The sequence below is a fragment of the Nothoprocta perdicaria genome, unplaced genomic scaffold (genome assembly GCF_003342845.1).
Source record: "Nothoprocta perdicaria isolate Ctin4 unplaced genomic scaffold, notPer1 scaffold_11, whole genome shotgun sequence".
Lineage (NCBI taxonomy): Eukaryota > Metazoa > Chordata > Aves > Tinamiformes > Tinamidae > Nothoprocta > Nothoprocta perdicaria.
The window spans coordinates 612,938-623,331 of NW_020454205.1; the positions used below are offsets into that span (position 1 = coordinate 612,938).

Consider the following 10,394-nt stretch of genomic DNA (forward strand, 5'->3'; position numbering starts at 1 on the left):
CACTAATTATGCACAGCCTGAATCAATATGGTCTGGGGAGAGCTTGGGGAGGAAGAGAAGGGCACGATGTTGAATAAAACAGSAGCTGGTCCTCTAACTTTGTGCATCTACATACGGCGCTGGTGGTGGTGGAGAAGCAAATGTTTAGAGCTGGAGCACCTAGGAGCTGGAGACAGCGGCCTCGGCCGCTCTTTCGAGGGATTCCTAAAGCATTTCTCCAACCAAACACTTTTCTTTAATTATCCTCTTTTCATTCTAACTGTCAGCATAATTCAATTCCCCAAAAAAGAGAGGAAATGCTGTTTTCCAGAAATCTCTGGTCTTGGCGAATGAATTGTTCTTCCCTTAGTTTCAGCCTACTTCTCTCTCCTAATCGGAATTCAGGTTTTTTTTCCTGAGTTTCTCCAAGACAAAAGATGAGTTTTCCCATTCTTTAGACTAAATTGGATTTTAAAAAAACAGAACACTCTGCCCTTTTTTTTTGCCTAATAGGATTTATTATACTAATTTGTATAATCACCGTAATTAGGAATCATGTACCACTTTTTAAACAAAGCTTTCAATCAGAAACACCAAAAATCTTATACTGCTTGTTTGTTATGAAAGGAACCTAATTTGAGCCATAATCTTTACTTAGATACAGCAATTGTTCAGAGGCTTCCTTTTTTTTTTTTATTTTACCCTACAAGCAATTTATTGGTTACCCACACTAAAAGTAGAATCTCTCACTTCTTACACAGATTTAAATAAGATCATTGCTTGGTGCAATGAGTAAAAGCAGGGTGTTTCAACTGCCGGTTGGCTGAGATTGTAAACATATTAGTGCCTATTCCAAAGTGCTTCACAGCCAGCTGTTTTCTCCAGGTGTGATGCCATTAAGAAAGGTATTTGCGCTTAAGATAGAGGTTTCAGCTTRTTGCAGCTGTGCCACTAGCAGCCCCAGTTTTCAGAGCTTGCGAGGGCAGGTTTGAATTGTAAACAAAATATGTATATGACATTCATTTACAGTGAGAGTCCCTTATAAAAGGAATAAGTTATTCCTTTTATTTTTAGAGATGGATGGCTCACACAGGCACCTATTTCAGAACGTGGATATTTACTCCCTACGTGCATTACAGCATCAGTACAATTTTTAAAATACAGTTKTGGTACAGTATCATGAATCTGCTCTGCAATTATTCCTGTTTTGTTGTTTTATTTTTCAGAGTTACCATGACTGAGGTCATTAAATTCAGAAACCTTTCCAGAGCTCCTGCAGCTCTTCAGGAAAGAACTCTTGATCTTCCATATATCTCTGATTTCAGGCTGACCTCTGTTCCTGCCAAACAGACTCTTGCTCCTAGGTAAGCTTTGATTCTAAGTGGATTGAATTAGAACAAGACATTYGAACAACACAAGAAAGAAAAGGGGGAAAAAGAGACTGAAAATGGAAAATACTGGTCTTAAACTAGTGCTCTTCTAAGATAGTTGAAATAACTTCTGCCCTTTGGTAGCCATAGTTGTGCAAAGTAGTTTTCACCTCTGGGTCGGTAGCAGAATTAGTTCTGCATTTTGCTTCTATTGGAAATTGATATTCAGAAAATTGGGTTCATGGTCTTATATTAAAAATGCACTTATTTTTCTGCTGAAGATCTATCCTGAGTTTCATGGCTCTCTGGTTTAATTAATGAATGTAGAAAGCTAGATATGAGTGGTTATCCTCCAATGAACAGACCCACTGGTAAGGAGACAAATAACTTGTATGTCATTTTTCTTGTTTATTAGATTTATGAAAACCCTGCCGATCATCTTCAGATAGGTAGTTTAAAACCTGAAAAGATTAGAATCTCTAAATATGGAAAATAAATCTCTCCATTTTATATATATATGTTTATATATATCTGTCTGAGATTCCTTTTTTCTGGTTTTGCAAGATTGATAGGACTTTTAATTTCAACCCCACGTATAAGTGAATAAATAGAAGTGTTTTATTGAGAATACATTTTGAACTGCCTAGTGGTAAATACCGTCTGTGCCAGTAAATTAAAAGCACACACGCTGCATGAAGATGGTTATGCACCTTTTTTTTTTTTTTTCCTTAGAGATAAGATTATATACAATTACTGCATATGAGTGATACGTAGCCCAGGACATCAGGCTGCACTTAATATATCCCAGGACCCAAGCTCTTGTACCCTATTCACTTTACCCATAGTCTTGCCAAATTTCTGACCATCAAAGCAGACAAGAAAGTGCCTCTTGATCAAGGTAACTAGAAACATGATTGAAAATGGTGAGTTCTTGCTTAAAAAATGCTAAGGGTGATGTTTAAACTTTTTGTTACGTAGGGAATTAAATGCTTTATAGTGATTCTTCTTACCATTCCCAAGCCATAATTTCTCCAGCTGTAGCTGGGGTTTTGTGTGCTGAGCTRCGTTTGAGGTCGGGCGGTAGAACTGAGGTGTTCTCTCCAATATTGCAGTCCAAAGAAAAGGCATATCAGGTATGAAATACATGGAGCCTGTCTCCAGAATGAGAATTAATGGTGGACCATTTGTCTGCTGCACAGGTTGCTTGAGATGGGTTTTCTAACTGTTCAGGTTTGATAATCTCTGCATCCCCTTGGCCATCTAAAACCACATGAGARTGTAAATGATACTGTGGTAATGCCGGATATTTTTGAAAATATTTCCTACTTCACGCTTGGGAATGAGATTCACTGGACACTAGAGGCAGAATTTCAGATGTTTAGATGTTTAATAGGCATGTAAAAGTTCTTCTACCTTCAGAAATCCCTGTCAAGACAACCTGGAGGAGAGATTCTCGTTCATCTTATTTACTTATTTTTGAATTCTTTCACACACATTATATTAAGCCAAGTCTGCAATGAGTTTGTGCCTTGCAAACCAATTAGAGGAACATCATTGAAAACAAGTATTATGGGATAATGATTGTTGGAGCATCTGCTCAGATAAAAAGCTCTTTCAGCTCTTACAGAAGAGTTTGCAAGTTGGGTCGTCTTTACCCATGTGATCCTAACGGAAATCCAAAGTGGACATCTGAAACTGTAAAGAAGAGAATATGTTGAATTAGAAACAGAGAGCAAGAAGTGAAACGAGGCAGAGTTTGCTGTTCATGTAAACTACAGGGGGAAAATGAATGGGCTTGCGTTTATTATGTGAGCAAATTCAACTTCAGATAACTTATCCGATAGGAGGGAGATTTGGTGGGTGATATTTCGCTCTGTTTTGTGTTTTATAAAGCAATGGAGAGGACACAGTGATGAGAATAAAACAAAACAAGAGAAAAAAAAAAGGAAGAGGAGAAGAGAAAAAAATAAGTTTAAATATTTATCACTTAGATATTTATCACCTAGAGAGTGACAGCTTTGGTTCTGATTCAAGAAGGCACTTAAACATTTACTTAAGTGCTGCTCTGAAGAAGGCRGCTTTCTTGAGTCGAAAAGAAAAGGAAGGGGTGGCAGCCTCAGTGTCTAACGTGATGTCTGCGATGCCCCTGATGCAGGCAAGGAGTTACTTGGAAGGGGTAAATATTAACAAAGCTCTGCTTCATCTGTGCAGAATAGGAGTTTTCCCATTTCCAGGGAAGCGTTTCTTGGCAAATTTAAAGATAACAAAATGTGGTAGTAGTAAACATTTTGTTGAGAATAATTCCAACCTGGAAGATAATTCAATTCACTGACCAACCCCAGAGTTTTTTGGGGTTTTTTTTGTTGTTGTTGTTGTTGTTCGTGTTGTTTTTTTGTCCTTTTGGTACATTTCAGTTTGTTTAAAATAGAAAGGGGATGATAAACATGGGAGTCACAGGTATGTAAACCCACTCCTCTTCCAGTATGAACCCTCCTCTAACGATCATTGATTGAGTGAAACCCTCCCTCCTTCCTTCCTCCCGCCCAATATCCTTCATATATTTTTATCCACTTTAACTCTCCTGCCAAGGGAATGTTCTGTGCTCTGATCTCTGCTGTAAAATGAATGAAAAAAGCACAGGTAAGCTCACAAAGTCTGGAGGAGAAAACTACACCGGGTTCATGCATAATGTAGCCGTCACATCGTCTGTTCTTTTAATATTACTGAATTCATGTGATATTCACTGCTCGAGTCAGAAGTGATAGAGACATATCTATTCTTACGGATATTATTTCTACATTAATGAATTCTCTTTCTGTCAGCAGAGTAAAATTCAGGAGACAGAGGATTCCTCCTGTCTCAGGTTCTCTTGATTATGAAACATTTTTGCCTAATTACCAGCAAATTATAAGACTATGGTTGTCCTAGAAAATAATTTTTTAAATTATAAAATTACATACCCCATTATAATACTTTTAAATACTTCAACTTTCTCTAAGTAGCATATCATATAATAAAAAAGGCAACTGGAAACAAATTTAATTACAAAGCCAGTTCACTTCAGTGGCATAAAAAATTAATCTTATGTAACTTTAAAATGTATTTCTACTGCACCAAATCCCAAAGCAGTATAATATTGAAAACTATGAGGCTGGCTGATTTTTGCCACTTGGGAACAGTTGACACAAACTTCCTGGAGCTCTTACTGCCATAAGCAACGCGGAGCGTTTGCTGAGGTGTCGTTGCCTGCGTTTCCTATGGACAGATGCGGTATAAAGAATTAATAGGGGAGAATCTGCAAGATTGGGGCTGTGGCTTTTAAAGAGAAGGAGTCGGGCGGGAGGGGAACTGAGAAGCCTCTTACACAGGGCAAAAATACAGGGCAAAGAAGGGAAAAAATGGTTTATTTGATGGAAATGATGGAAAACATAAATGCAGCCTTGTTAAATGCTCATTCCAGAGAGGAGGAGATAGGTAGGTATTTACAAAGCATGCATTTTTTTTTTGAGTTCTTTGTGGTGGTTTTATCTGAAAATAACCATCTCTGGGATTTCTCAGTGGAAAATGCCACAACCCCATTGCAAAGAGATAAAAAAAAAAAAAACCCAAACTATTTCTTTTTCCAAAGGCTCATGAGGCTGAAAGGCTAGAGCTTGATGTTCAGTGGTCCAGCTTTGATAGAGTATTTATAGGGCTTTGGATAAAACGTTGAACTTGATACTGTGATACTTATGAAGCACTATCAGAATATACAGAATATCAGCATATTCCCAATATCAGAATATACAGGTTTCTAAGAAAGCTGCAAGTCGTTGTAAGCAGAAAGCAACTGCTGTTCCCAACTCACACCAAGAGAAGAGTCGCTAACCTGAGTCCTTTGTGACTTAAGGGTGCTGATGCCAATTCAGAGATGCCTGTGGGCACCGCCAGAGAAAAGGGGCTTCAGTGGATCTGAGGTTAATCAAATAAATCCACCACAAAAGGCCCTGTCCGTGCAGTCCAACCGCCTTTCCCTTGAATGTCTGCGGAGCAGCAATTGGGGAAAAGGCTCCTTGGTGCTTTGCAGGAAGGGATGCGCATCCCGGGCACTGCGGAGGTGGCAGCTCCTCGCCTGTCAACAGAGATCACGCACATGTTGGTAATTATTAACTGCTAATAGCAAGAAAAATCATTATGGTTTTTGATGGCTAGTTGTGGGGTGGACTTACTTTGGCAGGAAATTGTCACATCTGCTGTGGGGAAAGATTACTTGTGGGGGAACGGGGTMAATACAGTGGCTGCTCCTTTATCCCTGGGTGATGGAGTTGTTTAAAAATAGTAATATTTTTTACGCTAGTCCTGGTGTTTGGGCGCCCACTTGTATTCCTGAATCTTGGAAAACTGACCGTGCTGAAACGTTATTCTGGCAACAAAATTAACACAGGAAACGTTTTAGTSTTTAGAATAAAAGGAAAAAGCCTAAAATACAGAGAGGGGGAGCTGTGGAGCCCTGAGAGGTGTTGTGTAGAGGCTGTGGAGGGGAAAAATGCATCCCAAAAGAAGCATCTTTGTGCACACTGTGACTTTCAGTTTATATCTCTAGCTTCTGGTTGGTATTTCTTCAGCAACTGGTGTCTTTTCCCTCCATGTATCTGGAAGTGTTCTGGAATTGAGTATAGCTCCAGTGCCTGCATCAGCACCACGATGACATTTGGAAAAGAGAAGGAATGAGAACCACGCAATATGAAACTTTTTTTTTTTTCAGTCTTTAGCCTGTAACCAGTTTCCAGCTCTTCTATATGTTAAATCTAATTGCTAATTATTTCTACACTTATATCCTGAGCTCCAGCATTGTAATAGATATTCCCTGGAGTTCTTCTGAGCTCAAGGAAATGCTCTGTTTTCTTCAACTCCGCGAAGCTGATCTGTAGCTACTGGTTATTTATATTGCAAGAGGGACAATGTTTTAATGGGCCAAAGTCTATTAGAAGGGAAAAAAATTTTGCATTCCATGTGCCCTTTAGTGAATCAGAGGGATAAAAGAGAGGAAAGAAGGGGGAAAGGTTTGAAGAGAGAGATTTGATCCGTATTTCCTTTGGGCTGCTACAGTCTATACATAGATTTGGATTTTTATGCTTTTATTTAGATATGGAGAGAAAATGGTAATGTTGTAGCAGCAGTTGTCACATCTTTTGAGATCAAGTTATAGGGTAGATTCCTATTATCTCTTAAAGAGGAGGTAAGTGAAAACACACACACAAATGGTCGGCCCCATCTTTTTAAGGATGATTCTGATACAGTTGTGCTTAACTAGATTTACAGTCCTCAATCCAGCAGAATTCAGGTTAATGGAAATTTTGGCTAAGACAAGAGCAGTGTTATTATCAGAACATTGTTCTCTAATGTAATTACTTCTCAAAACTCTCCGTGAAAAGCACAGGCAGTACTTTCAGAAATACCTGTTGATGACAAGATATGTCTATTTTTTATGATTAAAGCATAGAGGGTTTTTTTCTTTTTTCCTGATGCGTGGGACTGTCTAAGCTCTATATAATACATGAAGGCTAATGTCAGAAAATCTGAGCAAACTTTGGAGTTYTGTGCCAAGTTGCTTAGGAGATGTGACCAACCTTTTATTTAGATCTCCTCCAGCCAGAGCCATGTCTTCCAACATGTGTCTGTGTCATTTCAGTCCCTCTTTTCAGTACCAATTGCCTGATGTGTCGGGCAGTTCGAGTTGCCCAAAGTCACATTTGCACAGTCCTCTTGTCAGCTTGACTGAGATAAATGCAGGAAGTGACAGGCGGGTTAATGGTCCCCTAACGTGTCCTCACATCCCTCGAGGAAACAGCATCAACGTGCAGTCGTGGCGTGGAGTGTCTTGTTACAGCCCCTCTGCCCTCGGCGCCCCTTGGAGAGGCAACGGTTCAAGATGTGGAGCTGGCCGTTCTGTGGAGGTGGCCAAAAATCAGAGCTTTGCTTTTTCAGCCAGTTTTAGTTTAGYTTCGTTTCAGAAAAAAAGCATCAAGCAAGGAAAAACAAATAGAGGAGAGGAGGGAATGGAAGGGGCAGAAGCGGGAGAGAAAAAAGGGAAGAATGAAGCCAAGACCATCCCAATCCCCTGACCACTTTTATCCAGGAACCAGAAGCATCTTTGCAATGACAACAGCAGTTGCTTGGTAGAATTTGTATTTTTGTAACTGCTCATGCCCACAGTGTCCTTGGCTTCAGTGTGCACTTACCAGCAAGGTGCTAGTGGTACTGGCACCAGCGGTGCCACAGTGACAGCCAGCCAGTAACCAGCCAAAAGGGTCCCTTATAAGGTCCCATTCTCTGTCTTAAGGAAATTCCACAGTAGGGTGCTTGGGCATGCTCTAACTGGTGTGAATAGCGAGGTACTTCTGTAAGAACACATTATAAAATCAAATTGTGTTGCATTGTATAGGAGTCAAAATATAACATTTGCCGGAGGAAGCAATTATTTGCTCAACAATGTCCACAGCATTCAGTTGTTCGGCTTATTGGGCAATCTTGTAAGGGCAGAGGAGTATGTTTCTTCATAAAATAATTTCATTTTAATTTGAATCTTCTTTCACCAGCATGAAAACTATATAAAACTGCAGTCTCATCATGATCATAATAAAGGTGGACTTTGCTCGTTTAATTTATCGCGGACAAACATATTTCCTGCTTCTTTTCAGAGTGGTTATCTCTAGATGTAGATGGCCAGCCAAATGAGMCTGCTGTTGGAATCACGCGCACATTGATCCGCGGGATTGAGAGAAGACGAGCTGCACAAGGTATTTTGTGGAGAGCAGCATTATCACTTGGGTCTTTAAACGCTGCTCTGACACTCAGGCGTGTGTATAACGTCTTCTGTGCAGGGCTGAGCAGTTGCCTTCCTCTCTTGTCTCTTTTATGTCGGTCTGGCAACCCAAAACGTATCCTAATTAAATCTTCTTGGGAGTGATCTTAAGCAACCCTGCACTTGCTTTTGGACAGTGGGTTCAGGCAAGTGTGATACTGTTCTTGATTTTCCTTTTGTCAGAAAGGTGGAAGGAAAGAACAAACAGTTAAAAAAATATTTCTCTTTTAGCAAAGTAACGGGTTTCTAACAGGATCCACGTGGAATTTGCCTTGGCAGAGGCAGCTRGACGTTTTAGTAGTCTCTCGGTTGAGCTCTGATAAACTGAGACAAAAAAAAAATCAATATTTATGTTAAGTGAGTGATGGCCAGCAAGTAGATGGGGAAATGCTCGAAATGAAATGTAATTGACCTCCGTAATACGCAGACGGAAAAACAAAACTGTGAAAACTGTTTTTTCAGGGTCCCAGACTGTGAGCAAGAAATACCTGACCATGGGCCGGACTCACGGATCTGTATTTATATTTGTCTCACCTTTCTTGATGAACTGCCCTATTGCTGTTCTGAATTTACCAATTTCAGACCATGTGGGAGCCTCAGCACAGAGTTATTTTCCTTTCCACATAAGAAAATTATTTATATGAATGGATTAAAGAAGATAATTTCCTTGTTGAATATACTTGAGCTGAGCTTGAGTAAAAGAAGTCTTTGAAAGGGATTTTACTATGTGATCGTTAATACACTGATTTTCTTATCAGGTTAATCTGATCTGAAGCAGTAAATATACATATAAGTTGTAGATTATATTTGTACACATATTTAGTCCATGTTTCCATATCCAGAATTTCCCTTAAGAGCCCTACTTTGCAAAGCTTGGTTTCTATTTAGACTGTAAAATGTATGATTTTCCAAGTTCATTCTTGCTTGCTGAATCTATGAGAAGATGTTACAGTCGGTGCGTATAGGAGCACCTGGGAGAAAGCAAAAGCATCCTGTTGTTGGACATTTCAGCTCCTTCGACTCCTGATCCTTTCAGATATTTCTCCTGAAAAGAGGCCCAACAAAACCCTTTAAATCAAACTATTCAAAACCAAAGACAGAAAATTGTTTGGTAGTGAAACTTCGCTGAAGCGCATACATTACAGCCTCTAAAAATAAATGATAGACCAAAAATTGGCAGGATGCTCCCTGAGGTCTAAACAGTGTGATGTCATGTAGTTTGTCATTGCATGGATAGTTGTCACTGCATCAAGGGCACATGCTGTGCAAACTCGTATTAATGCGTTGTCTTCCTTTTTGGGTGCAATGGGTGAGTTCAGGCTGAGGCTTTCTCTTTCCTGAATCCATTAGGGGAGGCCACCTTATTCTTCAGGAATTGCATAATAGTGTCGGGCATGAGAATGCAAGTACCTAATCATTATAGCACACACCTAGCTTGACAGGTTCCTTGACAAATGTGTTAAAATGAGTTTCTCTTTACCCACTCCAGGCTATTTTGAGCTCACAGGAGGTCAGCTGCACTTCCAGGAAGACCTGCATGCTGAACAGGAGCACCTCATTTGCCATCTCACTCATGCTTCTCAGTATTTCTGAGATGAATTATTTATCAAAGATGCTTCTGTCAAAAGTTGGGACAATAGATGTCTTCTTTAATTATGCCCGTTTTTTCTTTTCTTCTCCCAGTGCAGCACATGGCAAGTTTCTTGAAGAGCATCAAGATGCTCCATCTTCAGGGAATCAAGGAACAAAGTGAAGAAAAATGTTGCTCTCCTTATTTGCTTTCACATCTTTGAAAGACCAGTCTACGGTTTCCTGGTACTTAAGTGTTCAAAATAAGACTTAAGTGACATTGACTGCACGCTGCCTGTCAGCAAAGGAGTCAAACAGCCTACGTTAAAAGGCAATAGCAGGTAAAAATACCACAACACAAGCATTTAAAATCTATTTTTAGATTAAATTAATCTACAGTACTTAAAACTGTATGTGACTATTTGCATGAGGAATATATTGTTTACAGGAACATTTCTTGTTGGACCTAAATGTATGTAAAAATGGAAATAAATGCATATTTGAAGAAGCCTTGGCATTCAGACGCTCCCACAAGCATCCTTAAATACCTCTGTGAGAAACCGGCAGCATGGCACATGCTTTATAACTACCACAGGGAGATTATTTGGGCCCAAAACACCACAAACCTGGAT

At 39.6% G+C, this 10,394-nt stretch overlaps 1 long non-coding RNA gene across 1 annotated transcript; it reads left to right on the plus strand.

The window, feature by feature from the left end:
- Positions 1–1,226: 1,226 nt before the first annotated feature.
- On the plus strand, positions 1,227–9,903 carry LOC112954459. The gene is made up of 3 exons (XR_003250716.1): positions 1,227–1,343; positions 8,030–8,128; positions 9,877–9,903. It is a non-coding gene; the product is annotated as an uncharacterized LOC112954459 (long non-coding RNA).
- Positions 9,904–10,394: the final 491 nt, after the last annotated feature.